We start from the raw sequence: 16,205 nt of genomic DNA, 5'->3' as shown, positions 1-16,205 counted from the left end.
TTGTCTGGCACTAGGATAAGGCATCCGTTTAAATATTGATTTGGTTCCTGGTGCAATACTGCTTTGCACTGATCTTCAAATTAATAGCAACAAGTTTGACAAATTGTGAAATTACCTGCCATGCAATATTTTCAGTATGGCTAAAATACATTGTGCAAACGAATCACAGTTATCCAATGATGTCAAACAAATGAGGGCTGTATTATGTGAGGCACATTTTCTGCATCAGGACTTTACTGGCATTTTGAGGCAATGCACAAATATCTCGTAGAAATTCAGTGTTGGGTTGCTTGCAGTAACATTTCACACGAACCAAGATTTTTCAGCTAGGATTGTAAATTGTGCTGAGAATTAGATTTTTAGATAATTAATTATTAACCAGAGAAAATGTTCAGTCACTAGGCAACTAAAGATTCTAATGTCAAAGCAGAAACATGACTGATTATACATTGTGGGAACAGCTCTGGACAAATACTTTTTTAAAAAACACCGCTTTCCACTTAAAGAAACATTCCAATCATATTTCTCATGATCTCATCGCTCACAACAATCAATTTCTAATCTTCCTTTTAAGGAACTATTTGAAAATGTTTTTCACAGGGCACTGCAGAGAAAATTAATAGTTGTTGAGAGATAGCTAATTTACATAAGAACATAAGAAATAGGAGCAGGGGTAGGCCATTTGGCTCCTTGAGCCTGCTCCGCCATTCAATAAGATCATGGCTGATCTGATCTTGGCCTCAACTCCACTTCCCTGCCTGCTCCCCATAACCCTTGACTTCCTTATCATTCAAAAATCTGTCTATCTCCACCTTAAATATATTCAAAGACCCAGCCTCCACAGCTCCCTGGGGTAGAGAATTCCAAAGATTCTCAACCTTCTGAGAGAAGAAATTCCTCCTCATTTCTGTCTTAAATGGGCGACCCCTTATTCTGAAACTATGCTCCCTAGTTCTAGATTCCCTCATGAGGGGAAACATCCTCTCTGCATCTACCCTGTCAAGACCCCTCAGTATCTTATACATTTCAATAAGATCACCTCTCATTCTTCTAAACTCCAATGAGTTTCAGTCCAACCTGCTTAACCTTTCTTCATATGACAATCCCTTCATCTCAGGAACTAACCTCGTGAACCATCTCTGAACTGCTTCCAATGCAAGTATATCTTTCCTCAAATAAGGAGACCAAAACTGTACGCAGTACTCCAGGTGTGGTCTTACCAATGCCCTGTACAGTTGTAGCAGGACTTCCCTTGCTTTTATACTCCATCCCCCTTGCAATAAAGGCCAACATTCCTTTTGTCTTTCTGATTACCTGCTGTACCTACATGCTAACTTCTTGTGTTTCATGTACAAGAACCCCCGGATCCCTCTGTACTGCAGCATTGTATAATCTCTCCCCATTTAAATAGTAATTTGCTTTTTCATTTTTCCTACCAAAGTGGATAACCTCACATTTTCCCACATTATACTCCCTCTGCCAAATTTTTGCCCACTCACTGAGCCTATCTATATCCCTTTGTAGATTCTTTGGGTCCTCCTCACAACTTGCTTTCCTACCTATCTTTGTATCATCAGCAAATTTGGCTACATTATACTCAGTCCCTTCATCTAAGTCATTAATATAAATTGTAAATAGTTGAGGACCCAGCACCAATCCCTGCGGCACCCCAGTAGTTACAGTTTGCCAACCTGAAAATGACCCATTTATACTGACTCTCTGGTTTTTGTTAGTTAGCCAATCCTCTATCCACGCTAATATATTACCCCCAACCCCGTGAGCTCTTATCTTGTGCAATAACCTTTTATATGGCAACTTATTGAATGCTTTCTGGAAATCCAAATACATGACATCTACTAGTTCTCCTTTATGCACCCTGCTCGTTACATCCTCAAATAATTCTAGCAAATTTGTCAAACATGATTTCCGTTTCATAAAACCATGCTGATTCTGCTTGACTTTCTAAATGTCCTGCTACTACTTCCTTAATGATGGACTCCATAATAGGGCGTTACATTTGTGGTTTTCCAATCACTGGAACCACTCAAGAATCCAGGGAATTTTCGTAGATTACAACCAATGCATCCACTATCTCTGCAGCCGCTTCTTTTAAGACCCGAGGATGCAAGCCATCAGGTCCAGAGGACTTGTCTGCCTTTAGTCCCATTAGTACTTTATCTCTAGTGATAATGATTGTTTTAAGTCTCCTCCCCCACCCCACCCCCCCGCCAATAGCTGCTTGATTATCCACTATTGGGATGTTTTTAGTGTCTTCTACTGTGAAGACTGATACAAAATATTTGTTCAAAGTCTCTGCCATTTCCTTGTTTCCCATTATTAATTCCCCAGTCTCATCCTCTAAGGGACCAACATTTTCTTTAGGTACTCGCTTTGTTTTTATATACCTGTAGAAGCTCTTACTGTTTGTTTTTATATTTCTTGCTAGTTTACTCTCATACGCTATCTTCTCTGCCTTTATCAGTTTTTTAGTCATCCTTTGCTGGTTTCTAAAAATTTCCCAATCCTCTGACCTTCAACTGTTCTTTGCAACATTGTATGCCTTTGTTTTCAGTTTGCTATCATCCTTTACAACCTTAGTTAGCCACGGATGGTTCATCCTTCTGTTAGAATATTTCCTTCTCACTGGAATATATACTTGTTGAGAGTTAGGATATATCTCCTTAAATGTCTGCCACTGCTTTTCTACTGTCTTACTCTTTAATCTATTTTCCCAGTCCACTTTAACCAACTCTGCCTTCATACCTTTGTAATTACCTTTATTTAAGTTCCAGACACTAATTTGAGACCTAGCTTGCTCACCCTCAAACTGAATTTGAAATTCTACCAAGCTATGATCACTCTTTTCAAGAGGTTCCTTCACTACTTCATTAATTAATCCAAACTCGTTACACATTAAAATCTAAAATAGTCTGCTCCCTGGTTGGTTCCACCAATGTATTGTTCCAAAAAAACATCCCGCATACACTCTATGAACTCTTCCTCAATGCTACCTTTGTCAATTTGATTTGTCCAATCAATAGGAAGATTAAAATCGCCCATGATTATTGCAGTACCTTTCTTACAAGCCTTCATTATTTATACTCTGTCCTACGGCGTGGCTACTGTTTGTCAGCCTGTAGACCACTCCCACCATGACTTATTTACCTTATTATTTCTTATCTCCACCCAAACTGATTCTACAACTTGATCTTCTGAACCAATATCATTTCTTATTACTGCACTGATCTCATCCCTTATTAACAGAGCTACCTCACCTAATTTCACAGTCATCAAGTTGATTTGTGGGTATGCTCTGCTTCTAAGAAGTCTTAAGATGATAGAGTGTCTTGGGCATGTGGCAAAATATATTGGTGTCTCATGGCGTGGTCGGAAGTGCGTTCCTTCCGCTCCCCGGCCTGCTCTGATGGTGCTCTCAGGCCGGGGTCCATGCAGACTGCTGGGTCAGGCCTCCACGCTGCTCCTTCCATTCCCCGGCCTGCTACAACAGAGTGGAAGGAGCTGCGTGGTGGCATACCACTCCAGGGAGCAGCATGTGCTGGAGCAGGAGAGCAACGACAGTGAAGAGGGCGACTGGATTCCCAAGGTCCAGGTCGCTGATTGGAGCATGGGCAGATACAGCAGGAGCGATTAGGTTGGGGTGCAGGAGCGGCGAGAGCCCAGGGGTAGCATGGGCCAGCCCACACTACGATATGTGTGTGCACTAGATCCGTGCAGCAGAGCTGGTCTCCAGTCGTCTTGGTTAATCCTTGCCACTGGACCAAGACCTAGCTCTGTCAAGCCCGTGTGATGGCTGGTGTGCAACGGCCACCACACGTTAAAAAAATCCACGCACAGGAATCTTCCACCCTTCAAGATTTAGTTCCTGGAATGTTAGGTCCTTCATTGAAATACATGTGAACTTTTTGGCGTAGAAGCAAGTCATCCTCGATTCAAGGGACTGCCTATGATGATGATGATAAAGTGAGTTTACATATGAGGATCTACAGGTTATTGGTCTTATGTCTGCTCATTCGGAAGGTGAGGTGTGCAGACAAGATTCTTCCCCATCAGAATGGAGAAGCTGGAGATTAAGTCTGCATGTACTGCTCTGATATACTTCCTAGCAACTATTAGCACAGAGGACATCAACAGAGCTCAAGAAGCAAATCACTTACCTGTCCTTTTTGGGGATATCCAACAGGAGGAATAGAAATTTAGGAAACAAATGCCGTGGATATGCTATAGGGGCCGAAATTGCCCCCTCCTTAAGCTCCATTACTGCCCCCTATATTGCCCCCAGGCCGGGAGCGGTGGCAGTGGGTTTCCATGCCGCCAGTGCTGTCGCCTGTCAGGCACGTACCGACCACCTTCCCACTGGCGGCGACCCCCTTTCTGCCCCATGCAGAAAATAGCCCCGTGGGAGCGCCGCCACCACCGGTCGATGCCACTGCAGGGAGCTGTGTGTTCCTGGGCGGCGTGTCCGCACTTAAAGGGGGTGACACACTGCCGGTGCCTCCATTTTATTTTTGGTGGCCACGGGTTTGACCAGTCTGCCAACAGGCAGCCTGGCACCTCCTTTTGGATACCAGGCTGCTGGCCCAGCTGAAACCCTTCTTGGTGGCTCAGTGGGCCTAACTAAACCCCATGCAGAGCTCGCAGCGGCCCTCCCCTTTAATTGAAGTGGAGGGACATTGTGATGTGGCAGCGCGACACGCTACGTCCGCGTCGCGCTGACATCATCAGCGTGGTGCTGATGACTTGTAGCGACAGCCGCCGTGCTGCAAGGACACTTCCACCACCCTGAACTGCTCCGACTGGAATTGCACAACAAAGAACTGAATATCGGCGCAATCTCCACCCCATGGATTGGGGCGGAGAAGAAACTACAAGATCGGTGAATGCGCTTACTTTATGATCGGGTGACAATATCAGCCCCATAGTATCAGTGAATATTTATCACAGTACAAAACTGAGGTAGACTTTGAAAGACTCGTTTACGTTAGAATAGACTGAAATGGGAGTTTCTACTGTAGTTTTCTTGGGTTGACCCTTCCTTCTTGGAACATGTGCAATAGCATTTTAGTTGTGAATGGTAAGCTCCTTACATAAAAGTGCAGCTCAAATGCATCTAACAAGAAGCATCAAAAGTCCTTTCCATTTGCTTTGATCATAGATTCAGTGAGTGTATTTGCTTACACTTCTTTCCAAAATGACTTTGGCACAATATAGATATGGCAAGTGCACCATTTAAATTGACCCTGCAGTGATTCTCCATGTGAATCACATATGAATCACACCAGAGTCTCTCCAGATACATGTACAAGTCATGCTTGCAACATCTATGCTCAGCTCAGAGCAAGCCAAACCAGTCACTGAGCACTATTATATCAATATTATGTTCAGAGTGAATCACACCAATGTCACTCTGGATAGAAATGCAAAGGTCACTTAGAAATTTCAGGTCGGCTCCAGATATTCATTCAGTTTCAGCATCCCTGGTCTCTCCTGAAAGTGGATCCTGCGTCTCATACAATCAGGAGTTTATCTTTACTAGTCCTATGAGAGCATGACCCAGAGGGTTGTAACAATGAACACCCCTTGTTACATGAACAGGATTCTGTAATCTCACATGTTTATTTTACAATTGTTAAATGAATTGCATCTAATGTAAATATCACTGTATTTCAACTCAATTTCAGTATCAGACTTGTAAAAAAATAATGTGCCACACCATTCCTGCTGATGGGCTAAATATTCACCTTTCCAGTCAACCCTTCCTCTGGTCTTGACTGGCTCTCTCTTAAAAGGAAGACGTGTTCACTCACTGTGTCTCCCATAGCCTTCTGAACTGACTTGTAGACAATTTTGTGGTGTATGAAATGATACAATGAACTCCGTACTGTGAGCCAGTGACTAGGCCAGTCTTTTATTGCTTCCAGAAGTGAAGATACAAAGGTGAAGTTCAGGTTATATACTGGGCCCAGCACGAGTGTACCGATGACCCTAGGACCTCCGACGGTAGTGCCCCCTGTTGGTGGGCGGACCTTATGTACATACATTACATCATTCCCCCCCAGTTCCTGGCACAAGTCCATATTACAAGTTCAGACGGTCCGGAGCCCTTCGCTCCCTGATTGACCGTCTCAATACAATCCCAGTGCTTTCCGAGTCTCTCATGACTTGGGGCTGGGTGTTGACCACAGTGGGTTCTTCTGATGGCTGGACATGAGTTGGTTGATCGTCTAAGCTCATGGTGTCTTCGTCCAATTGTTCCAGTTCGTCAGTGTGTCATAGCTTGATTTAATCAATGTGTTTCCTGCACATCTGCCCATTCTTGAGCTTAACCATATACAACCGGTTACCCTCCTTATCCATAATATTTCCCGGGAACCACTTGGACCCTTGACCACGGTACATACACTGGGCCTTTTACAGATATGTCGCGTGACACTGCGGTGCGGTTGTGATACCACTGCTGCCGTTAACGTCGGGTTTCAACATGATCGTTAAGGTCAGGATGGACTAGAGAGAGCCTGGTTTTGAGGCCTCTCTTCATCAATAGTTCCGCAGGCGGGACCCCGGTGAGCGTGTGTGACCATGTCCTGTAACTGAGCAGTATGTGTGACAGGTGTGTCTGCAAGGAACTGTGAGTTACGCGTTTCAGGCTCTGTTGATGGTTTGAACTGCCCGCTCCGCTTGACCATTGGACATGGGTTTGAACGGGGCTGACCTCACGTGTTTTATGCCATTGCGTTTCATGAACTCTTGAAACTCCAGGCTCGTTAAACACGGTCCGTTGTCGCTGACAACGATGTCTGACAGACCACGTGTGAAAAACATGGCTCTCAGGTTCTCAATGGTGGCAGTGGAAGTGCTGGATGACATGATCACACATTCTATCCATTTGGAGTATGCATCCACCACCACAAAAAAAATTTTACCGAGGAAGGGGCCCACAAAGTCAATGCGGACTCTAGACCGCGGTTTGGATGGCCATGACCACAGATTGGGGCATTGCTTAACTGCATGCAAGTGCTGCACTGATGCACGCATGACTCTAAGTCTGAGTCAATGTTAGGCCACCAAACATGGGACCTGGTTGTCATGTATCTTACATTACTGTATATAACTGTATCTTACCATGCTATACAAGACTGTAACTGGATATGACCTGTAACAATAAGCATACCTTACCACCAGGGGTGCACTTGCAGGAGACACTCCATACCTGTCCCACTGAGGTATATAAAGGGAGGTCTCAGGCAAGTGCAACACTGGAGAGCTGGAATTAAAGGTGCAGGTCCTGAGTGATCTTGACTTCAGCATGTGTCTCGTGTAAGTCAGTACATTAGAGTCAGGACTTAACAGTGGCGATGAGTTACGGGATCACAGAATCCACAGAATGGCTACCAACAGCTCAGATGGGAAATACAATGCTGGAGACAATTGGGATGACTTTATAGAAAGGCTCCAGCAAAGCTTTGTGACCAAAGACTGGCTGGGCGATGATAAGGCAGACAAGAGAAGAGCCCATCTCTTGACCAGCTGTGGCTCGAAAACATATGCTTTAATAAAAGACCTGCTGGCACCCAAAAAACCAGCAAGCATGTCGTTTGAGGAGTTGAGCATACTGGTGAGAGACCAGCTGAAGCCAGCGAGCAGCCTACACATGGCCAGACACAGGTTCGACAACTACAGACGCTGTGTGGGCCAAAGCATACCCGACTTCGTGGTGGAACTTCGGAGGCTGGCTAGTTCATGTGAGTTCCCCGATGAATTAACGAGAGAAGTACTGAGAGACTTTTTTATTGAAGGAATAGGCCACGCAGGCATATTCTGAAAGCTTATAGAGACTAAGAACTTGACTCTAGAGGCAGCAGCACTGGTCGCACAGATGTTCTTGGTAGGCGAAGGAGAAACGAGGCTGATCTATACTTCGGGTACGACAACCAACGAAGCATCGGAACAAGGGGTTCGCATTGTGAAACAAACTGCTACCTCCACACACAGACAAAGGCAGGAGAGCAGGCCTTCAACAGCAGACAGTGGCGCCAGAAGCCATCAAAATCAAGGGCCACATGAACGGCCGATCACACCTCATCAACCCACAATGCGAGCAATCAACAACAGATTGAGAGAAGCTCAAGGGAGATCAGCCAGACGCAGCTCATACTTCGGAAACAACGAAAACGGTCTGTGTTGGAGATGTGGGGGAAGGCACTCAACCAGGGTGTGTCGATTTCAGCATGCCGTTTGCAGAAACTGCAACTACACAGGGCATCTGGCTCGCATGTGCAGAAAAACAGCAGCTCGGCTAGTATACAAATTGGAAGGGTCGGAAAGCGGACCAGAAGACAGTTAGAACAGTGCACGGAACGCCGAGGTACAGCGGGTTAACACGATCAATGTCCACTGTTCTTACACCAAGACGTCTCCAATTATGATGAGGGTTCTACTCAATGGGATACCCATCAACATGGAACTGAATACGGGGGCCAGTCAATCCCTCATGAGCGTTCAACAATTTGAACAGCTGTGGCCGCACAAAAGCAACAGACCAAAACTCACAAAGATCGACACCAAACTAAGGACCTATACTAAAGAAATCGTCTCAGTCCTTGGCAGCGCCATGCTCTCAATCACACACAAAGGGATGGTGCACCGATTTTCCCTGTGGATTGTCCCCGGGGATCTCCCAGCCCTGTTGGGGAGAAGCTGGCTAGCAGAACTTAATTGGAAATGGGATGATGTTCACGCCATGTCGTCAGAGGAACGGACCTCCTGCTCAACAGTTTTAAGCCGTTTTGAACACCCTCTTTCAGCCAGGTGTGGGCACCTTCAAAGGGGCTAAAGTTAGAATCTACATCACACAGAATGCCAGACCGGTCCATCACAAGGCTAGAGCTGTGCCTTATGTGATGAGGGAAAAGATTGAAAACGAACTGGACTGGCTTCTGTGGGAAGGCATAATTTCTCCCATGGAATTCAGCGACTGGGCAAGCCCCATCGTCCCTGTCATGAAGCCTGATGGATCCGTGCGAATCTGTGGGGATTACAAGTCTACCATAAACAGAGTCTCCCTACAGGAACAATACCCGCTGCCCAAAGCGGAGGACCTATTTGCCACGTTGGCTGGAGGAAAACTTTTCTCGAAACTTGACCTCACATCTGCGTATATGACGCAAGAACTGACCGAAGAGTCTAAGCTACTCGCCACCATCAACGCCTTTTTGTGTACAATCGATGCCCATTCGGCATCAGGTCGGCAGCTGCTATATTCCAGCGCAACATGGAGAGTCTGCTCAAGTCCATCCCGGGGACGGTTGTGTTTCAAGATGATATACTCATCATGGGCAGGGACACTGACTCTCATCTCCGCAATCTTGAGGAAGTACTAAGTCGATTGGATCGGGTAGGCCTAAGAGTTAAGAAATCCAAGTGTCTGTTTCTCGCGCCTGAGGTTGAATTTTTGGGCAGAAGGATTGCCGCTGATGGAATCCGCCCAACCGAATCCAAAACCAAAGTGATTCGCCTGGCACTCAGGCCCCGGAATGTCTCGGAACTGCGCGTCTTTCTCGGGCTACTCAATTACTTTGGGAACTTTATGCAGAACTTGAATATGCTGCTGGAGCCTCATCACATGCTACTCAGAAAGGGGTGCGATTGGTTTTGGGGGGATGCCCAAGAACGCACCTTCAATAAGGCACGCAACCTTCTGTGTTCCAAGAGTGTTTTAGCCTTTTTTGACCCAGGTAAAAAGTTAGTCGTTGCGTGTGATGCGTCAGCATACGGGGTCGGGTGCATTTTACAGCACGTCAATGATGCGGGTAAATAGCAGCCCGTTGCTTATGCCTCCAGGTCACATTCGCGGGCGGAGCGCGGGTATAGTATGGTTGAGAAGGAGGCGCCAGCGTGCGTGTACAGTGTCAAAAAGATGCACCTTTTCGGGGCCAAGTTTGCGTTAGAAACTGACCACAAATCCCTCACGTTCCTACTATCCGAGTGCAAGACAATCAACATCAACACCTCAGCGCACATTCAGCGGTGGGCACTCATGCTGACGGCTTACGACTACACGATAAGGCACAGACCAAGCACAGACAACTGTGCCAACGCGCTTAGCAGGCTACCCCTAGGATCACAGAAGGGTCTGACGAACAGGACTGTAAGATGGTCATGGCAATCAATGCCTTTGAATCCATAGGTTCGCCCATGTCGGCTCGCCAAATCAGAGCCTGGTCGACCAGCGACCCCACGTTATCTCTAGTTAAAAGATGTGTTTTAACCGGTGGCTGGGCAGAGGCTCACGATGCCTGCCCCGAGGAGGTCAAACACTTCCATAGGCGCATGCATGAACTCTCACTACAGGCAGACTGCCTGATGTGGGGCAGCCAAGTAGTTATGTCCTTACGAGGCAGGGAGGTGTTTGTCCGGGAGCTCCATCGCGAGCACCCGGGGATCGTCATTATGAAGGCCATAGCCAGATCTCATGTCTGGTGGCCTGGCATTGACGCAGACTTAGAGCTCTGCGTCCGTCGGTGCACCATTTGTGCCCAACTCAGTAATGCCCCCAGGGAGGCCCCGCTAAGCCCCTGGCCCTGGCCCACCAAACCGTGGTCGCGGGTGCATGTAGACTATGTGGGCCCATTCATGGGCAAAATGTTCCTCGTAGTCGTTGATGCATTTTCAAAATGGATCAAGTGCACCATTTTAAACTCGAGCACCATCTCCACCACTGTGGAGAGCCTTAGAACCATGTTTGCAACGCACGGCATTCCTGACATATTGGTCAATGATAATGGTCCGTGCTTCACCAGCGCAGAATTTCACGATTTTATAGTTGACCACGGTATAAATCATGTTAAGACGGCACCTTTCAAGCCGGCCTCCAAAGGCCAGGCGGAGCGAGCAGTGCAGATCCTTAAACAAGGCATGCTCAGAATCCAAGGTCCCATGCTGCAGAGCCGCCTGTCGCGACTGCTGCTGGCATACAGATCTCGTCCGCATTCGTTGACTGGGGTTCCCCCCGCGCAACTATTGATGAAATGAACCTTAAAGACCAGGCTTTCGTTAATCCTCCCAGACATGCATGAAATTGTTGAGGCTAAGCGTCAAAAGTTAACTGAGTACCATGACCGAAATTCGAGGGGGAGGTGGTATGAGATAGGGGACAAAGTGTTTGTGCTAAACTATGGCCGCGGTCCCAAATGGCTTGCAGGGACAGTAACAGGCAAGGAAGGAAACAGGCTACTGGTTGTACAAATAACACTGAAGAACCAGAGGCAGACTACAATGTGGAACTCACACCACAACTGGTGGACAGGCAGGTGGAACAACCTGAGGAAAGGGCAGTCTCAACAGACAGCCCAGGCGAGATACCAGCAATCACACTGAACGAAACAGACAGCCCAGGCAAGATACCAGCAATCACACCGAACGAAAAACAGGCACCAGCGCAAACAACTGAACCACAACTAAGATGCTCCACGCAAGAGCACAGACCACCTGAGAGACTGAATCTATAAAGGCAATAAGACCTTGGGGGAGGATGATGTCATGTATCTCACATTACTGTATATAACTGTATCTTACCATGCTATACATGACTGTAACTGGATATGACCTGTAACAATAAGCATACCTTACCACCAGGGGTGCACTTGCAGGAGACACTCCATACCTGTCTCACTGAGGTCTATAAAGGGAGGTCTCAGGCAAGTGCAACACTGGGAGAGCTGGAATTAAAAGTGTAGGTCCTGAGTGACCTTGACTTCAGCATGTGTCTCGTGTAAGTCAGTACATTAAAGTCAAGACTTAACACTGGTGATGGCCTTCATCATGACAATACCGGAATGTGTACTTTGTAACTCCTGTACAAATCTTGCCCTGCCTTTCTTGGGCATTACAACACGATTACCCCACAGTAAACAGTCGGACTGGATGGAAAGCTCATCTTTGTGACAGCTGTACGGTTTGGTTTCATCACCCATTTTCTTGGGGATGGTCGACCAGTCCCCGTTAAGAACACAATGTTTTACAACCAATAGGGTCGGATCCTGGCTGGTCCAGGTCTTAACTTGTTGAGCAGTGACAGGCGATCCTTCACTCTCAAAGGCATCCATGACCATGAGTAGCTCTGCGGGCATTGACGTTTCCACTTCCAGTGTGGGCAACGGTAACCGGCTCAATGCATCAGCACAGTTGTCATTGCCTGGTCTAAGACGAATGAAATAATCATAGGCAGATAATGTCAGTGCCCACCTCTGGATGCGGGATGACGCGTTAGTATTGATACCTTTATGTTCCGAGAACAACGATATAAGCGGCTTGTGATTGGTTTCCAGCTCGAAGCGAAGCCCAAACAGGTACTGGTGCATTTTTTTTTGCCCCATAAACACATGCTAAAGCCTCTTTCTTTACCATACCGTAGGATCTTTCTGCCTTGGACAGGCTTCGAGACGCGTATGCAACTGGTTGTAGTTTGCCTGACTCATTGGCTTACTGGAGTACGCAACCGACCCCATAGGACGATGCATCACAGGTCAAAACTAGACGCTTGCATGGGTCATACAGTACCAGTAGCTTGTAGGAACACAACAGATTTCTAGCCTTCTCAAAGGCTCTGTCTTGAAGTTCACCCTGCACCAAGTCGTCTCCTTTCCTGAGCAGCTTGTGCAAAGACTCTAACACTGTGCTCAATTTGAGTAAGAAGTTATCGAAGTAGTTGAGAAGACCCAGGAACGAATGCAGCCCTGTCACATTCTGGGGCCTGGGCGCATTTTTGATGGCCTCTGTTTTTGCGTCTATAGGCCTGATTCCGTCTGCAGCAATCTTTCGTCCAAGGAATTCGACCTCTGGTGCCATGAAAACGCACTTCGAACATTTCAGTCTGAGTCCCACTTTGTCCAGTCGACGCAAAACCTCTTCCACATTGTGCAGGTGCTCGGCGGTGTCACGACCTGTGACTAGGATGTCGTCTTGGAATACCACGGTCCTGGGGATGGATTTCAATAGGCCCTCCATGTTTCTCTGAAATATGGCTGCCGTCAAATGAATGCCAAAAGGGCACCTGTTGAAAATAAACAGTCCTTTGTGCGTGTTGATGCACGTAAGTTTCTTTGATGATTCAACCAGACCCTGTGTCATGTAGGCCGATGTTAGATCCAATTTGGTGAACGATTTTCCCCTGGCTAGCATTGCAAACAGGTCATCAGCTTTCGGTAGCGGGTACTGATCTTATTTCGAAACTCAGTTGATCGTAATCTTGTAGTCTCCACAAATCCTGACCATGCTGTTGCCCTTTAACACCGGAACAATGGGACTGGCCCATTCATTAAATTCGACTGGTGAGTTGACCCCCTCGCGTTGTAGCCTGTCCAATTCGAACTCGACCTTTTCTCTCATCATGTGCGGGACCGCCCTGGCTTTGTGATGGATGGGCCTTGCGTCTGGGTCTAGGTGAATATGCACCTTGGCTCCCTTGAAGCTGCCAATTTCCGGTTCAAACAGTGAGGGAAATTTGGTCAGCACTTGAGCACACAAATCATCATCCGCTGATGACACAGCTTTGATATTGTACCATACCCATTTTATTTTCTCGAGCCAATTCCTGCCGAATAACGATGGACCGTTGCCCAGGATAATCCATAACAGTAGATCATGAACTGCTCCCTCGTACGACATTCTTACTGTTGCACTACCGATCACTGGTATGAGCTCTTTGGTGTAGGTATGCAACTTCGCATTTATCGGACTCAGCTTGGGTCTCTCTGCCTTGGTCTCCCACAGCTTTTCGAAAGTCCTCTGGCTCATTATCGATCGACTTGCACCCATGTCTAATCCATGGATACCGGCATGTCATTTAATTTTACCTCCGTCATTATTGGTTGTCTCTTTGTTAGGCACGCACGTACACTATACACTTCCTCCTCGGAGCTCTCAAATGCCTCGGGCTGCATTGCCAGATCCACACTGAATTGATCATCATCCACGTGGTGTGTTGCAGCTCGCTTGCTCTGCTGTGGACACATCCGCTGAATATGCCCCGTCTTCGCACACCCTCTGCATACATACTGCCGGAAGCGGCACTGATGGGGTCGGTGATTGCCCCCACAACGCCAACACGTTGAGCTTGGATTTGCACCCGATGGCGGGCTTTGAGCGGCTCCCGTTCTTGCATATGCAGCTGAGTAGGCCCTCGGTGGCGAACTTTGAGCGGCTCCCGTTTTTGCACATGCAGTCGAGTAGGCCCTCGATGGCGAACTTTGACCGGCTCCCGGTCTTGCAGACGCAGTCGAGTAAGCCCTACCATGTGCAGCTCTGCCAGCCATCGATACAATTTTGTACACAGTACTTGCCGTGGAGTTCCTGTTTTGTCGCGATATCTGCTTTGTGCTTTTCTGCGTGGACATGCAACCCTGGGTGGTGGTGGCGACTTTGTTGATGTCCGGCATCTCCGCAGCCAGCAGCTTTCTTAAGATCGCCTCGTGGTTGACCTAGATCACGAAAAAGTCATGCACCATGTCTTCCAACGCAGGCCCAAATTTGCAAGGCCCTGCAAGACGTCTCAGGACAGCAACAAATGCCGCTACGTCCTGGCCTTCTGGACGAACGTGCGTATAGAAGCGATATCTGGATATAAGGATTCCTTCCGTGGGTTTAAGGTGTTCCCGAACTAGAGCACACAGTTCTTTGTAATCCTTTTCTGTAGGAAGAATGGGTGAGAGCATATTCTTGATAAGAACATAAGAATTAGGAACAGGAGTAGGCCATCTAGCCTCTCGAGCCTGCTCCGCCATTCAATAAGATCATCATTGATGAGTGCATAGATCGTGGGGCCCAGACGGTGAGAAGAAGTGCCCTGCGCTTCCTGCATCCTTGTCTTTGTTTAGGTTGTTTGCCATGAAATACTGGTCAAGACGATCCGTGAAATCTCCCCAATCCTCTTCCTCATTGAATCGCTCGAGAATTCCAACAGTACTCGATCGTGCTGTGCTCACCATACTTTTGCATGGGTTTGTATTTGCCTCGTCGCCAGTTGTGGTGTATGAAATGATACAATGAACTCCGTATTGTGAGCCAGTGACTAGGTGTAACCTGGTCAGTCTTTTATGGCTTTCAGAATTGAAGATACAAAGGTGAAGTTCAGGTTATATACCGGGCCCAGCACGAGTGTACCTATGACCCTAGGACCTGCAACGGTAATATCCCCTGTTGGTGGGCAAACCTTATGTACATACATTACAAATTTGTTTCAGTCCCTTTGGTTTCTTGCTAGACAAGTTACTTCTTTACAATAGACTTCAATGTCAGGATTCATATCTGCCTACTGATGTTTGTCTTTCTTCCAGGGATGAACTCCTCCATTAATACAATAAAATGAGCAATTTCAAGAGCTGGTTTGTCGGGAAAATATACATTGCTCACACTTTCCCGAATCTATATTGCCTTTATTTGATCTTGGCAGTATTTATTGCACATTGCTAGTTGCTCTGAAGTTGTTAAGAGCCAACCACATAGTGTGGGACTAGATTCACATGTAAGTCAGACTGGATAGGGATATCACCTCCTTCCCTAAAGGCTTTTGTGGTTATTTTTCCAGTACTATCCCCAAAAATGACCATTTATATTGACTTCAGTTTCACAACTTGCCATGGTGTGATTATGAATCAGGACCTCTGGGTTGCTAGTGCGCTAATATAACCACTTGGCTACCACCTTCCTGCCTTGGGTGTCACATGGGCATCTAATGAACAAATTTAGAAAGCAAATCTGTGAAGAAAATTGGACAAATAGTAGGGTGCAAAGAGTTACGGGTTCATGGTAGTAATTTAAAAAGATATATCAAGCCTTCATGCCTATTTTCTACATATTCCTTCCAATTGGTATGACCTCAGACTTGGGAACTCAGGAGGGTCCAGGCTAACTTAGAGGCTGGGAATTCAGCCAATTTACTCTACAAAATGGGCATTAGATCTTACATCCATTTTGCATACTTTTTGTGCCCATCATCTCTGAGTCAGAAGTTTGTGGGTTCAAGTACCACTCTAGGGACAAGCACAAAATCTAGACTGACACTACAAGGCAGTACTGAGGGAGTGCTGCACTGTTGGAGGTGCCATTTTTCAGATGAACTGTTAAACCAAGGTCCTGTCTGCCCTCTCAAGTAGATGTAAGAGATCCCATGGCACTATTTCAAAGAAAAG

General features: G+C 46.7%; 1 protein-coding gene across 2 annotated transcripts in view; it reads right to left on the bottom strand.

Annotated features, from left to right (window-relative positions):
• Positions 1-16,205, bottom strand: part of LOC139233019 (Kv channel-interacting protein 4) — a 259,879-nt gene that overhangs the window by 49,079 nt on the left and 194,595 nt on the right. The gene's annotated exons all lie outside the window — the stretch shown is intronic.

This window comes from Pristiophorus japonicus, chromosome 2 (genome assembly GCF_044704955.1).
Source record: "Pristiophorus japonicus isolate sPriJap1 chromosome 2, sPriJap1.hap1, whole genome shotgun sequence".
Taxonomy (NCBI): Eukaryota; Metazoa; Chordata; class Chondrichthyes; family Pristiophoridae; genus Pristiophorus; species Pristiophorus japonicus.
The sequence above is the reverse complement of the archived record's forward strand: the minus strand, read 5'-3'. Positions and strand labels throughout refer to the sequence as shown.